Source organism: Halichoerus grypus, chromosome X (genome assembly GCF_964656455.1).
Source record: "Halichoerus grypus chromosome X, mHalGry1.hap1.1, whole genome shotgun sequence".
Classification (NCBI taxonomy): Eukaryota; Metazoa; Chordata; class Mammalia; order Carnivora; family Phocidae; genus Halichoerus; species Halichoerus grypus.
This window is the reverse complement of record NC_135727.1, coordinates 112,244,655-112,260,724: the sequence shown is the minus strand read 5'-3', so window position 1 is coordinate 112,260,724 and position 16,070 is coordinate 112,244,655. Positions and strand designations below refer to the sequence as shown.

Sequence of the window (16,070 nt, the reverse complement as noted above, 5' to 3'; positions counted from 1 at the left end):
GAACCGACGCAAACAGGAAGCGTGTGCTGTGTGTTGTGCTACGGAGAATCACATCCTTTGCCTCTGACCCGATGTTATTGGGATTTCTGCCAGCATCCGTGAGCTTGAAGCAGCCTCACTTGTTAGCTTGCAGGCAGGGGAAGTCTCATACCCTTCCCAGTTCTCACCGGAGCCCGTTAGAGGTGTCCTGCTGCCCCGTCAGGAATCCTTCAGTGGAAGCTTCCTCCACTCCACTCCAGCCTCAGCTGATTCGTGGTCCCAGCAAGCCAGAATGAGGTCACTTTGGGATAATTCTGCTCATTTCAATTCAGCAGATAACTGGCAACTCCAGGGTGGTTGATCATCTTTGACCGCTATACGGAGGAAGTCCCACTCTATGAAAGGGTTGTCTTCTAAGTATGATTTGTAAGTTTTTTTTTAAAGATTTTATTTGGGGCGCCTGTGTGGCTCAGTTGGTTAAGCGACTGCCTTTGGTTCGGGTCATGGTCCCAGGGTCCTGGGATGGAGCCCTGTATTGGGCTCCCTGCTCAGCGGGAAGCCTGCTTCTCCCTCTCCCTCTGCCTGCCGCTCCCCCTGCTTGTGCGCGCGCTCTCTCTCTCTCTGTCAAATAAATAAATAAAATCTTAAAAAAAAAAAAGAAAGGTGCTCCTGAGGCCACACCCCATACCTAGAGAATCTTAAAAAAATAAAGATTTTATTTATTTATTTGACAGAGAGAGAGTGCACATGTGTGCGCACAAGCAGGGGGGAGGGGCAGAAGAAGAGGGAGAAGTGGACTCTCCGCTGAGCAGGGAGCCCGATGTGGGACTTGATCCCAGGACCCTGGGACCATGACCTGAGCCAAAGGCAGTCGCTTAACAGACTGAGCCACCCAGGCACCCTATAAGTATTTTTTTTTTTTTTTTTTTAGGATTTTATTTCAGAGACAACACAAGCAGGGGAGCGGGGTGGGCGGGAGGGCAGAGGGAGAGGGAGAAGCAGGCTCCCCGCTGAGCAGACATGGGGCTCGATCCCAGGACCTGGAGATCATGACCTGAGCCGAAGGCAGACACTTAACTGATTGAGCACCCAGGTGCCCCTGATAAGTATTTTTCTACGAAAATAACTTTATAAACAGCAGTTATACCTAGCCCTAGTTATTTTTTTAAAAAGATTTTATTTATTTGACAGAGAGAGAGCACAAGCAGGGGGAGGGGCAGGCAGAGGAAGAGAGAGAAGGAGGCTCCCCACGGAGTCAGGAGCCAGATGTGGGGCTCAATCCCAGGACCTTGGGATCATGACCTGAGCGGAAGGCAGAAGCTTAACTGACTGAGCCACCCACGCGCCCCAACATAGCCCTAGTTATTTCCAGACTGACCCAGTAAATTTATTACGCAGCTCCAGCTCAGTGGTTAAGATTATGGGTTCTGGAGGCAGGCTATCTAGATTCAAATCCTGGCCCCTCCATTAGCTAGATTAGTTACAGTATCCTCTCAGTTGTCTCGCTTGAAAATGGAGTTTACAACACTAACCACCAATAGGGTCATTTTGAGGATTAAATGAATAATGCATGTCTTGTGAGCAACTCCTTGCCAGGCTGCTGTGATAACCATTCAATAATCTGGCTGCTATGTACAGTTTAAGCAAGCTTGATCACCACCTGTCATCTTGCTGTTATTAGAGTAACATTAGCCTTGCTCTGCCCACTCAGTTCTCCCGGGTGAGAAGGCCAGACCTGTGGGGAGGGGTCTGCAGTTCTCTAGCCCTGCCGGGGAGTGGAAGGATGCCCCTACAACCAGGGAGCAGTATTATGAAACTTGCTTGGCCCACATCTGAATTACATCTTCTAACATATGAGCGTCCCATACAAAGAGAATATAATGATGTCCAACTCTTTGACTCTGAATCTCTCAGATGGTTCCAAACTCTGGCAGAGATGCCAGTTATTAGCCCCCCTCAAGCACCAACACATAGTTAAGTGACAGGCTGTAATCTGTCATTTCATCCATACGTCTTGGGGTCTCTCCAACCATATGCTGAGCCCACCGTGGATAGGTCTATGTCTTGCCCTCAGTGAGGCAGTGGAGAGGGCAGTGTGGGAAAGGACATGGTCTCTTACCCCAAGAAGCTTGGGTCCAAATCTGGGCTCTGATACTTTATAGGTAGGTGACCTTTAGCTCCCAAGGCCTTGTTTCCACATCCATAATTGTACCTTCCTTACACGGTCCTTGCAAGGACTGAGTGGGTTACAACATGTACAACAGAACAGTGCCTAGCATGTAGTGAGAAGAGCGCAAAGAAATCCTGTATTTTATAGCCTAGGTGTTTTCCAAGATGCGATGAAAGCAGTTAAGTACATTTTCCCTGTAGATGAAATACTGAAGTTCTGGAGATGAAGGATTATTTTATGAAAAAGATATTTACCTGAAACACTACTGAGACTGTCAAGGATGTCCTCATCCTTACCAGTGAGAAGAAACTCAGCTTCTGCTAATGAGCGGGTGGCCGTGGTGCTATTTCAGGAGGCAGCGCACAACAAAAACCAAAGACAAGATTGGTATCGGTTGGAAGGTGGGAGAAGTGGGAATAGGACCTGAAGACAGCCTATCCAGCAAGGAACCTAACATGTTTAGTTATTTGTAGAAAACAAAAGTTTCTTAGGAGAAGTAGATGTTTTTCCCAAGATTTTCTCAAAATAGAAATTGAAAATGGGATAATAGTTTTTTTTATCATTTATGAGTAAGTACACATTCTCTGTGCAGATACACATCCCTGGACTCTAGGGGCTGGGCAATACTTTTTCATCTGGAATCTTATCTCCATCATCTTCTGGTCTGTGTTCTGCCCTCTGACTTGTGATAGGGTGACAGGCCACCAAAATCTTGAACCTTCTGTTTCCCAATCTCTTTATTACATATTCATCTTTGCAAATGTAACATGCATTATTCTATCGAGACTTTATCATACTGGGAATGTAGCTTAAATTGCTAAAGGATGAAATTACATGAGTTGTGAATAAGATCTAGATTCTGAAGAGGGATTTTTCTTTTCTTTGGTGTCTGTATCTCCCCATCCCAGCTGGGGCCTAACACAGTATGAGGCACATAGGAAGTCCTCCCTAAACAGTTGTGTGAATAAATACACACTCTGAGATTTTACTTCAAGGGTGCTTACCTTTCTGTTCATCAGTGTGGCAGTTGCCTCAAATTACCAACCTTGATGGGGATGATTAGAAGGAAATAATCATAGATCACCAACAGTGATGTGACACAAACCTTAATTTATTGTCTGGGAAGGGAGCGCCGCATTACTCAAGGACAAGTTCACCTATGTCACAAAATAGATTTAAATTTCACAAATCTGTTATATGCATATTTTTTGAGAAATACTGTACAATACTGTACATGAATGGTCTCTTCCCAATAATTTCCATAATAGTTTCCTTTCTCTAGCTTACTTTATCATAAGAATACAGTATATAAACATATAACAGACAACAACATACCTGTTAGCTGACGGTTTAAGCGATCGATAAGACTTCCGGTCAGCAGTAAGCTATTAGGAGCTAAATTTTTGGCTAGGCAACAGACATACACAGATTGCTGACTTCATGGGGAGTCGGCGCCCCTAACCCCACATTGTTCAACGGTCACCAGTACCAAGAGGGCAAAAGGAAAGAAGTACATCAGATCAGGTGGGATTCTGGGTGCAGGTGTCTGGTTGGTTCCCAAGGCCAAGCGGAAACTCTTCTTAGCAGGTGGTCATCACGCTGGTTCACTTCTTAAAAGTGCAGGCACCATACACGGAGATGTCCAGGATGGGTGACCTAAAGCCCTACCGGGCTCCGCGTCACTCACATGGCATGTCTGACCCGTTGGCTGGAGGTTGGCCGAAATCTTCCCTTAGCAGGGCCGGGACAGCACGTTAGTACAGCGGGGTTGATCAAGTAGGAACCACCGGTTACCTGCCTCTTTGCTCATCTCTTAAAGTGGAACTGCCAGACCTCATTTCCCTTTCCTGTCAGGGCCAAAGGCAGGGAAGCATGCATGTGTACATAGAAAAACAAATTTTAGGGAGACAGGTTGCCCTTTAAAAATTGTAATGCAACAAAATATCAGAAGCTCTCAAAGAAATCCTTGCACAGCAACGTTCCTAGCAACAGCATTCACAATGGCCAAAAGGTGGAAGCAAGCTAAATGTCCATCGATGGATGACAGATAGACAAAACGAGGTATATGCACACCAGGGAATATTATTCAGCCGAACAAGAAGAACGAACAAAGCCCGATGCGTGTTACACCACACACGAACCTCGAACACATTATGCCAAGTGAGAGAGGCCAGACATGAAAGGTCACATGCTATCTGATCCCATCATCAGCAGATATCTAGAATAGGGAAGTCCACAGACCCAGAAAGCAAACTGGTGTTTCCGGGGCTGGGGGAGGGGAGGATGGGCAGCCAGTGCTTCCTGGCTACAGAGATCTGTTTGGGGTGAGGAAGCTGTTTTGGAAATAGAGCTGGTGGTGGCACAGCCATGTAAATGTAGTGAAGGCCACTCAGCGGTACCCCTGAAAATGGGTGATTGTCGCTTATGTGAATTACACCTCCATAAAAAGAAAGGGGAAACAGAAAGAACTTCAGGGCTATTTTGAGCGCCACCAATGCAAGAAAGCAGGAACGGACATGGGGGAGCCCGGATGCTGAACAATTGATGGGCACCAGGAGGGGAGAGGCAGAGACGGGGGGGGGGGGGGGGGGGGGGGAGGGGCGGTTTCCACTTCAGAATCTAACCAGAGGTCGCAAACACTTGAAATGCAAACAAATACAACACATTTTCAAATGTGTAGCTCTTTAATTTCTGCAAATAACCTGGCATTCTAAACCAAGTAAATGATTGTACAGGGAGAAAGCAAGACATCCCACAGGTGCCTTTTCAAGGCCAGTGATTGTACCTGGAGGAGAGGGGCTGGGCTCTGGGGTCGGGGGGGGGGGGGGGGGCAGGGTGGGCACTGAGTGCAGCCTGGGGACCGCCACCAAGCAGGGGCGCCCTTGAGCCGCTCTGCCCATTTGCGAAGTCTCCCACATCCTCCATATAAGCCTGGCAAGCACATCATCTTTTGGCAGATTTCACAGATCCTTTCAAAACAAATTTGTAAAAATTGCATTTAATACATGTGCACAAACCTTTTAAGCACATACCAAGTCCACTCTTCTAAAAGGTGTTTCGACAAGATCGGGCGCGTTCAGGGTGGTATGGCCGTGACTAAAAGGTGTTTCGAGTGTTTAATAGGTCACTTCAGTCCAGACTATGTACAGGGAAACCATTTGTAAAAAGCTACGCCCTTGGACAAACACTGCCTCAGGATTCCACTTACACAAAGTATCTGAAGCAGTCCAACTCGGGGAAACAGAAAAGAGAATGCTGGGGGAAACGGGGAGGATAGTGTTTCACTTTTGCAAGAGGAGAACACTTCCAGGGATCCCTTGTGCAACAACGTGAATCTACTGAGCATCACTGAACCGCACACTTTCAAAAATGGTGAAGGCGATCCATTTTAGGTCAGGATTTTTAGCTCATCTACAAATTTTTACAACCATCCTATTAAAGTAATACCCGTGCTAACTGTTTTGCTAGTGTAGTGTTACGGTTTTCGGGAAATTATAGGCTTTAGGGGTTTAGACAGAACCCAGTTTGGAGCTGGATCTACTTTAGAACGTTAACGTAAAGATGGCTCTGGCTACAAGTACAGCAACAAAGCAATGACTTCAAGCAAAAACAATCCCAGTTTCTTACATCGCTGCCTGGTTTCTACAAACCACTCAGGAGGTTGTGCTTCCGTAGAGTTGGGACATCTAACCGCAAAATACTGACACGTTACGGGAAAACAAAACAAAACGACAACAACGAAACCAAAACCAAAATGAAGTCAAAACTCGGGAGCTGGTTTGGGCCCATGCTCTGGTGTTTTTAAAAAGAGAGCAAATAATGCAAGCCTCAGGATTTGGGAGGGGAAGGCGCGCCTCTGTCCATTTTACCTCCGGACTGGCTCGCGGCCTGCTGGCTCTGAGGCGGCCCAGCTGTCTGCGCGGCCACTGTCGTGACAGCCACGGGGCCCTGCAAGGTTCTCAAGGGCTGTGCCTGCGGCGGGGCCGGCGGCTGCGAGGCAGGGGCCGGCAGCAGTGGGTGCGCAGGGCGAGGGCAGATCTGCCGGGCTCTTCCGTGGCTCTCCGCAGAGCCGAGCACAGCCAAGAGCGCCGCCCGGGGCTGCGGCAAACTCCCCTCTCCAGCCCGGCTGAGGACCACAGCCGGCTGAGCAGATGAGGCCGTTTTCGGACCGGCGGCCCCTCGTGCGCTTGAACCCTGTGGCACCGGCTGCGGAGGACCAGAAGTGGAGGCTTGCTGAAGTTGTTCTTGGGGAATCAACTGATAGAGCCGCTGCTCTGGCTGCTGCGGGGTGTTCAAAAGGAGCAAATCTTGGGGAAGCTCCAGTAGAGTTACTGGCGTGAGGCCGGAAGCGTGTTTAAAAAGAAACTGAACGCGGACCGGAGGACCCCGCGCTGCCGCGGGCACCGCACTGGGGGGCCGAGCTCCCGAGGGCAGGCCGCTGGACTCGACCCCCGCAGGAGCCGTGGCGCCAGCCGTGCAGCCCCGCCCGGGGCCGGAGCCCCGCTCCAAAGCCTGCGCTCCACAACCGGGGCCCGCAGAGCTGGCCGTGACCTGGGCGTGGGGGCTGCTTTGTGATGAGCCGGCGGGGGACGGGGTGGTCGCAGGTGGCCTGCTAACTCGAGTGCCCTGCTTCCCAGAGGATTCCGGGGACTTGGCCGTGACCGGGGTGGCCGGGGCTCTTGGTGAGGAGCTGCTGGTGGGCAAAGTGCCTGCAGGAAACACGCCAACTCGAATCACTTCCACAGAGGACTTCTGGGCCTTGGCCGTGACCGGGGTGGCCAGGGCTCCCAGCGGGGAGCTGGCGGTGGACAGGGTGGCTGCGGGAAGCGGGCTAACTCCAGTCACATTCACAGAGGACTGCTGGGAGCTGGCCGAGACCCGGCTCGCCGGGGTCCTCTGTGGTGCGCTGGCGGAGGACGGGGGCGCTGCAGGAAGCGGGCTAACTAGATTCACGTCCACGGAGGACTGCTGGGAAGGACTTGCTGCCTTAGAAGCAGGAGCCGGAGATGGAGATTTAAGAAAGCTGCTGGCCTCCCATGGAGTAAAACTGTTCCCCGACCAACTCTTCCCTGAGCTCCAGGGAAGTCTGAGGCGTAGAGCTGGCGGTCTGACGCCCTGGCCCTGGCCTGGAGACCGAACCGACACCATCTCAGGCTGTTCTGGGTCCTTCCCGGGAGGAAGCCCGCTGAGGCCGGCTGAGCCGCTGGAGCTGTGGGACGCGGGGACTGGACACTTGGCCTTCCGCGGAACCACCGCCTCTGGCCGAACGACTACCCCCACAGCAGCAGTCTTTGACTCGGGCGGGACACCGTCTGAATGGTCGTCTGTGGAGGGGTGCGGAGGAGACATCTGTCCCTCCCACCCGCCTTCCTTCCAGGGCCTTCTCGGTCCAGAGAAAGGTGGATTATTCGGCGGCAGCGGCGGCGGCTGCATGAAGGTCAGCTCCGTTGTCTGAGGCTCGTCGCCAGCCTCACATCCAAACGCACCCCCGTCTCTCACCTCGTGGGCTGGCCAGACTCCTGGAGGTGAGACATCCTGTCTGGCGGACCTCTTCCCTCTGGCATATTTCTGCACATCCACTTCAGAAGGGACGGCCAAGTCACAGGGTCTCTGTTTCCACGTATCTACACAACTGCCCGCTTTAGAAATTTTGAGGTCATACCGCCGCCCGGCTTGGCTCTCTCTGCCTTTTCGGCAAGAGGCCCATACTCCGAGCTCAGGAGGAGGTGGGCAACCGGACAGCTGCCGCTGCCGACTCAGAGAGGGTGCAGAATACCTCTTGAAGCTCCTTTTCATCGGGCGAGTGTTCATCTTTTGCTTGTTATAGAGCAGCCTGTTTGCCGTGCAGGCTACTGATATGGAAGGATCGAGACACAGGGGTTCCGCAGTAGCCAAGATCAGTTGGCTCTCAAGCAGCAGTTTGTCCTCCTGGGTCCATTCCTGGCCGTCGCTGCTTATGGACTGCACGTCGCAGGCTAACGTCTGCATGGTTGGGCGCAGGAGAACATGCCTGCTCTGGTAGCCGGGAGGTCCCCCCCCACTGCACTGCCTATAGTCCCGCACCTGTGCTATGACACACCCACAGTGGAAAATGTCAGCCTGAGATTCTTCCAGGAGGTCCAGCAGAGCAGGGGGTAATTCTTCAGCATCCAGGTATTCCAGCAATTCCCCTCCTTCATAAGGCAGCCGAATGGTCTCCGAACACGCCCCATGTTTCCCCTCGAGCATCAGCGAATATCCCCCCCCTCCCGGGTGTAGGTTGACCACCAAACAGGGCAACGACTCTCTCCTGACGAGCTTCTCTAGCAAGTTCACGTTGCTTCTTAGTTCCTCCGGAGCCTCAGGCTCTTTCCCACATTCTTCCACATACATGTCATAAAGTTTTTCATAGAGAGATGCTTCCCCACTCGACGAGCGTTTCCTTTTAGGAGGCCTCTGCTGGGCACTTGCGATGACATAGTCCGCACGGTCCAAAGCTCGTTCTACAGCCTGTTGCATCGCGGGACAAAGGGGGCCCTAAAGAGAAGACAAAACGCAAGTGCCTTGAGGGGCGGGGTGAAAACCCTGCCTTTCACGTCGAGGTAAGAGTCTCGCCAGCGCCGCAACTCCACCGTGGAGCCAGGAGCCTCACTTGCAAATGGACGGCCAGAAGCCCGCCCCACCGAAAGCACCACACAACATACCTGTGATTTGGGGAAAACACCCGCACATGTCGGAGCCGCCACCGCGCCGGGTCCGGACTCCCTGCGGGCTGGGCCGGAAGTGGATGGGAGCCCCCCGCCCTCCCCGCTCTCCCCCCGCCCCCGGGCTCCCCCCCCCCCCGACCCCGCGGGAGCATCCGCTTGTGCGCACGTGCGCTCTCTGCAGGCCACAGCGGCGGGCCTCAAGCCTCCTCCTGTTGTTGCCTCCGCCTCCGGGCCTTGAGGCCCGCAGCCCGCACTTTCACTGCAGGGCCGGACCTTTGTTTTCCACTCAAGGCCAAGAGCACGCCGCCACCGACGCGTAGGCAACGAGCCGAAGAATACGCACTTTCCGGTCCGGTCCCAGTCCACGCCAGTTTGCGCAGGAATGCGGCTGTCGCGCATTTCTTTTCTTGGCCAGCGCTTCACCCAGAATCATTGACTGTTTCTGAGTCTCCTGTCGTGAACGGCAGGGCTGCGCCTGGTGCCCATCACCGCTTGAACACACCCCACAGAGCCCACGTGTGTAGCAGCTCCCGCCTATGTGGAGGCTCGCTGTATTTGGTGCCGGCGTCGGAGTTGTTGCTTGAGTCTTCCGGTGATCTGCCTGATGGTTGGCGTGTAGATGTGCGCAGGACATGCCCTTCTGATAAACTTGACTTACTTCCCTTGTGCTGCGCTGTGTATCACAGTAAGGGCGCTTTACAAGGGATGCCGTGGGCCAGTCGTCTCGTCTGGGAATTACGGCTCAGGATTAAACTATCGGTTTGAAAAGGTGGCCTGCGTGTGACGGAGCTGAGAGCCCCTGTCCCCGGGCCATGGCAGCACATTCCAGCCGTCACTCGGTCTTGGAGACCACAGCCAGGATCCTAAGCATGGATCTGGAGGGAGGTGACGGGCTCCTAGAGGATTGAGGGGCCCTTGTTTTCCACTCCCTTTGTTGCCTTGAGATGTGCCGGCCCTTCGGGGCAGGTTTTTAAAAGAATCTCGAGGTTTACGCGAGACACGGCCATGATGGGATATTCATAGGAAAGGCTCACAAAGGAAAAGAAGCCAAGACAAATCGGGGGAACGCCCGAATTTCACACAGCTGGAAAACCGGGGTGGGTTTTAACCAATGGCAATGGTGACAGCTGCATGTATCGTAGATAGGACGGTCCACTGAGAGAGGATTCAACACTTTTTGACGGAGGGCTCCTGAGAGCTAGAGGACCCCGGTCCAGGGAGAGACAAGAATGCTTTTCTGCAGGCCCATCAGCTGTCTTTGGGCAAGTGGATTCTTGTGGAGCGCCTCAAGGGGGCTGGAAGTCCAGTTCAGTTTCTTCACTCTTTTACACATCCTCCCCTGTCTCTCTTTTTCCCCACCCCCACTTGCCCGAATTTAGGCTAAGTCTGACACTGGATGGCTAAAGCATATTTTTCTACGCCGTAATTCAGACATCCTCCTGGAAGAGAAAGAAGTGCGAGACTTCGCCGCCCCTGGCTAGGGGAGCAGACTCCTGGCTTCCGAGCAGGGCAGAGGAGGAGGGCCAGCCCGGGTGAGGCAAGCGAGGGGGCCTGGGGCGGCAGGTTGAGGGAGACACCCGCGCTCGGGCGGTGCCCTAGCTGCCTCACCCGCCTCGGCCCGGCCCGGCCCTGCCCTGCGATGGGCCCCTGGCCACGTGGCGCCTGCCTCCTTCCCAGCTCTTCTCTCCTCTCCTTCCCACGGGTCTGTGCTCGGCCCCAAGTCACCGGCCACGGACAGGCCACCCCGCCCAGGGCGCCCCGTCCTGGCAGACGCCTGCCGCTTCTGCTGAGAGGCCTGCCCGTCTCCACCTCCTCCCCCTCAGATATGCCGTCCTGACCTCCAAGAAGCGTGTCTCCCGCTCCCTGCTCTCCTGCCCCTGCACACGGACCGCATGCCTGAGGACAGCCGGCCTTCACCTTGGCAAGGAATGGAGCGTGCGCACCGTTTCTCCTCACCCGGCCTCCGGATGCTCTGAGGGCAGAGACCATGTCTTTGCCATCCCTGTTCGCTCACCGACGGGTGGTCACTCCTTGGCGCCACGTCGGCGCCGTCGAATGGAGGAACGATGGGCGGACGCCACGCTCTAGTTACCTCAACCCCAGGCTCCTCAGAATCTTGTCAAGTAAATATTTTATCCCCCTTTCGGAGACCACGAAGGCACCCGCAGCCAGGTCTTCTGGCTCTGGTGCCCTGGACGGTGCCAGGAGGGCCGAACCGGGGCGCTATTGACATGTGTTGTGCGGGGACGTCCGGCGCATCCCTGGCGCGGTCCTCTGCATGCCCGTGGCCCTCGCCCCCTCAGCTGCGACAACCGAACGTGGCTCCAGGTATTGCCAGCCAGCCCCCGGCTGGCGGGGGCAGGGGGCGGCAAGATCGTCCCCTGGTTGAGAACCCCTCCACTGTAGACCTGCTCTGGAAACCACGAGCGTGATCCAAATGCAGCCCCTGAGCCCCCGTCCCGGGGTACTTGTCACTGGCCAGAGAGAGAGGCGCATCTGCCCCGCTGCCACGGGATGGCCCAGATCTGCGGTGTTGCCCTGGCTGTGTCTTAGGTTGGGTTTCCCCAGAAGTGCACCCTGAGAAGAGGATCTGCGTGCAAGCGGTTGGCCTGGGAGCTCATCCCCAGAAGCACTGCGGGGGGGGGGGGGGAAGGGGATGACCTGGGAAAGAAGACAACAGCGGGCACGTGCATGAGCAGAAGACCGCGGTGGACAGCTGGGCCCTGCTGGGGAGCTCCCGGGGGGAGGGGGCGGCAGGGCGGGGGCGGCGGGGACAGTACCGAACACGCGTCGGGGTCTGCTACCTGAGAGGCAAGGAAGCTGGGGTGTGTATCCCTGCACTCGTCTCTCTCGTTGGCTGAGGACAGGCCCGGCACTGTTCCCTGTCCCTCCAGCTTGCCGCTTAGGGGAGCCACCCATGCTGACGTGGCCGGACGATACCCTCATACGGACAGTCACAAGTGCTCGCCGTCGTGCTCCGTGTGCGGGGACAGTGTTAGCCCCATGGGGGTTCGGGCAGGGCGCTGGCGGCCTCTGCTCCAGCCACGACTGAAGCTCAGGTGGAGAAGTGCAGTCGAGAAACGTGTGCTCTCTGATATATCTGGCTGTGTGGACAAGGGAAATGCTACTCCACGTCCAAGTGAAATGGACGGTGTCGTGTGAGGCGTGCGTGTGTGTGTGCGCGCGCGTGAGAGAGTGTCAGCTCTTAAAGCCACCACGGCGTCCAGTGGAGGTTGCGGCCTACTCCCTGGCCCCCGCCGGGTGAACCCCTAGGCCTTCTGGCCACGGGTGCACTGGACGAGGCTCTCACCCTGGCTGCGCGTGCATCCCAGCGTGCGTCAGTGGGCCTGACAGCGCTTAGCGTGCTTCAGCCGGCCCCTCCACTTGCACTCCCTAATTGCCTGGTCTTCCCACAAGACGAGGGGTTTAAAAAAAATGGCTCCGAGTGCACACCGTCCTTGGAGCCCTGCAAGCACGTTAATGAGCCCACTGGCTGATTATAAGGACTCCGATGGCTGCCCTCCCCTACAGCAGCCTGACCTAGATGCACATGCTGAGAAAACTCACGGCCAGGCTAAGATATGCTAGTGGGAGAAGAGAGTTCAGTTAATTGCAAGATAATTGAGCCAATTTACAATTAGCAAACTGGTTTGTGCCATACCCATTGAGGTCTAGGTCTCGATTTTGCCACCTCTCCCCTGCTGCAGCTAATTAGAGGGACCAGCCAGAGAACATGGACTACGGGGAGCAAGTGAAGGTGAAGATACGTTGCTTGTTGGCCTCATCTCTGGTTAACCCTCCATCACTTGCCCTGAGACTGACGTGTCTTTCCTGTGTTCAGGCCCCAAGACACATTATAGCAAATCCCTGGGTGGGGGGGATGCTATAGCTCTGGGAGATCATGTGACTGAAGGCCCCTCCCACAGTCCATTACGGAGATGGAAAGGCAGACCTTATCCAGAAGCATCATGATAGGGAGAGGGACCACGGCAATGGGATTTTCCAGTGGGGGGGTGGGGGGGGCGGAGAGATTGGGCTCGACTCGGAATGCGGCATGGGCACGTGGGCGTTTATAGCCAAGGAGCAGGATGGGAGTCGGTGGGTGGAAAATTACTAAGAGGAAACATCAGGAGTATGGGGGATTCTGGCTAAACAGAGCCAACAGGATCCTCTGCTGAAGACAGGCCGGGGTGATCAAGGCATCGCCTGGGGGATGGTGGAGGATGAGCAATGTGATTGGGTATGGAGGGTGGGGGGTTCTGGTTAACCTGACGGAGCAGGGTTCTTGCCAAAACTGGCTCCTACAAGGAAGTGCACAGATGGGCCTAGGAGTAGGTTCTGGAGCCTGACTAAAGTTTGGTCAAGAAGAGAATTTCTGTCACCATCAACTTTTAATTATGAAAATGTTCCTTATCACAGTGACAAAGGGTAAGATATACTAGAGGAAGAAGAGAATTGAATTAATTGCAAGATAAATACCCTAATTTGCAATAGTAAACCGGTTTGTTCCAAGCTCATTGAGGTCAAGCATGAATGTTTTTTATTAAGTATAATATACAGAGAGTAAAATTTTCCTTTTTAAGTGTACAGACCTGTGAGTTTGAAAAATGTTTTCAGTTGTGCAATCACCACTGCAATCAAGGTATAGAATTTTTCCATCATGCAAAAAAAAAAAAAATTCCCTCATGCATATTTGACGTGGATTCTTTCAGGATCCAGAGGCCATACCACCTTGTCTTGATTACTCTAGTTTTATAACGAGTTTTGAATCAAGTAGTGATAAAGCTCTCACTTTGTTCTTTTGCAAAGTAATTTTGGCTACCTTAGTCCTTCTGTCTTTTCGTGTACATTTTAGAATCGTTTTGTGAATTTCTACAAGTTGGGGGCCTAACCCCTAGTTCCACTAATTATCTCTGCCCTTGATCAAGTCACTTAACTCTTTTGTGCCCCTGTTTTTTCATTTATAAATTAGAATGATGATGCTAATGATATTTTGAAGTTTAAGTGGGACAGTGCATATAACCGTGGCCATAGGATGCCTAGCACATAGTGAGCACTCATTAAAGATCAGCCACGTTTTCCTTTACCACCAACCTTCTGAGTGCCTTAGCACTCTTTTCTTTTCTTTCCTTTCTTGCGGACAGTGGGGAAGTAATGAACAGTTTGAAGAGAAATAGTAACTTGTTTAGCACATTAAGTGGGGCCATGGATGAGGGCAATGGGCTAGCGTGGGGTGAGGCTGGGGACAGGAAACAGGTGACAGGTGACTACAGTGCCCTTGTGGCAGCTGATGAGGTCAGTGTTAGTCAAGCCGGCAAGGAAGTACTTGAGTTATTTCTCAGATAGGTTGAGTGAGACTTGAGAAGTAATTGGCTATAGGAGTTGAAAACAAGGAAAGAGTTGAATTTGGCTCGGAGTGGCTAGCTTGAAGAGATTGAGTGGCTTCTGGTGGCTTATATGGTCTCATATATAATTCACAATGTTTTTCGTGTGTCAAGATTGTCGGAAGCTGGGGAATAGTGCCATTCTTTAGACTGTAAACTGTCCTAACAGCAGGGACTGCTATTTTTGCCCACTATAGCTTACCCAGGGCATAGCACAATGCCTTACATATAACTAGGTACTTGTAGTAGACAGAATAATGGTCCCCCAAAGATGTCCACATCCTAATCTTTGGAACCAATAAGTATGTTACCTTTCCAGTGCAAAGGGGACTTTGCAGATAGGATTAAGCTATGGAGCTTGAGATGAGATTATCCTTGTTTTTCTGGGTGGGCCCAGTGTAACGACAGGGGTCCTCATAAGGGAAGGAGGAAAGCAGGAAAGTCAGAGAGAGAGAGAGGGAGATACCAGAAGTTGCCTCCCTGATGGCCTTGAAGATGGAGGAAAGGGCCATGAGCCAAGGAACACAGGCAACCTCTAGAAGCCGGAAAAGGCAAGGAAAGAGATTATCCCTAGAGTCTCCAAAAAGGAATGTGCCTTGTCAACACCTTAATTTTTGCATAGTGAAATCAGTTTCTGACGACTTCCAGAACATTAAGATTATAAATCTGTGTTGTTTTAAGCCACTGTTTGTGGTAATATGTTACAGCAATGCTAGAAAATGAGTACCTGTTTTATGTGATGGACGGTGCTGAGAATTTATGAAGACCTGTATTCCATGGCCGCAAGTTTGCTGAATCTAAGTTTGCAGCACTCCATACCTCGCTAACAAAACCTTGTTGTCTGGTAGCTGGGATTGAGGGGGAGGAAAGGTGCAGGCAAAACATGCTTGCAGCCTTTCCCAGAACATCTGATGTCATCCTTCTTTAATTCTATGAAATGTTTCGTTTCCAAAATCTCAAATCTCAGAAACAAATAAGAGATTTAGGGTCTTTGGGGAATGCAAACCAACCTCACAAGAACAATATGATGGTAAGAACTCAGGCTCTGAAACCAGACAGGCCTGTTCCATATTCCTGGGTTTGCTCCAGTTCTGCGCGTTTTGATGAGTTTTAAAACGTTTTAGAGTCTCTGTTTCCTCAACTATAAAATTGAGACTACATTAGACTTTGAGAGACTGAAGCATGCAAACACTCTATATACAGTGAGCACTCAGTAAATGTTAGTCATTGTCATTGTCATTCTCTGAAGCTAACTGGAACCGAAGAGCTGGTAATCTCAGTTTTCATTAAAAAGTTAATTTACACAATCTTGATTTACATTATGGGATTATCCCTGTGTCTAGTTACACCAGGGCAGGGAGCTGGAGTTGTTGAGGGTAAGCTGTGAACTGAGGCCGGGGGGGAATTGGCAGTGTATGTGCCGAGAAAGTGACCAGGCCAAACAGCCTACAGAAATGGAACATTCCGCATCCCCCCAGACCTTGGGGGGAAATGGGAAGCTAGTAGCCTCCACCTCCTCCAACCGGTCATCAGTGGCCTGGAAGAAGCACACCCTGAAAATATCATGAGCAAAATATGCCTTTTGATTTTGAAAGACAAGCCTTATCTTTCTCCTGAAACTAAAATGTGCTGCCTAGAAGCCTTTGGGCTTCCTAACATTTATATGAAAAATGGCAGATATTCAAGCAAGGACTTTTGGAATCACAGATTCAGCTTTTTTTTTTTTCCCTATTTCTTTTTTTTTTTTTTTAAGATTTTATTTATTTATTTGACAGAGAGAGATAGCGAGAGAGGGAACATAAGCAGGGGGAGTGGGAGAGGGAGAAGCAGGCTTCCCGCGGAGCAGGGAGC

General features: G+C 52.2%; 1 long non-coding RNA gene and 1 pseudogene across 3 annotated transcripts in view; both read right to left on the bottom strand.

Moving 5' to 3' along the window:
- LOC118533319 (uncharacterized) overlaps positions 1-4,350 on the bottom strand; it is a 28,526-nt gene extending 24,176 nt beyond the window's left edge. For 2 of the 3 annotated variants that reach the window (XR_013444723.1, XR_013444725.1), the window contains exons 1-4: positions 3,485-4,350; positions 3,154-3,306; positions 2,404-2,492; positions 168-374 (exon numbers count right to left, since the gene is read on the bottom strand). This is a non-coding gene — a long non-coding RNA (uncharacterized LOC118533319). The remainder of the gene's footprint in view (positions 1-167; positions 375-2,403; positions 2,493-3,153; positions 3,307-3,484) is intronic. The other variant, XR_013444724.1, reaches the window with a different exon arrangement.
- A 1,627-nt stretch (positions 4,351-5,977) lies between these two features.
- On the bottom strand, positions 5,978-8,647 carry LOC118533320 (transcription factor SPT20 homolog pseudogene; annotated as a pseudogene).
- Between the last annotated feature and the right edge of the window lie 7,423 nt (positions 8,648-16,070).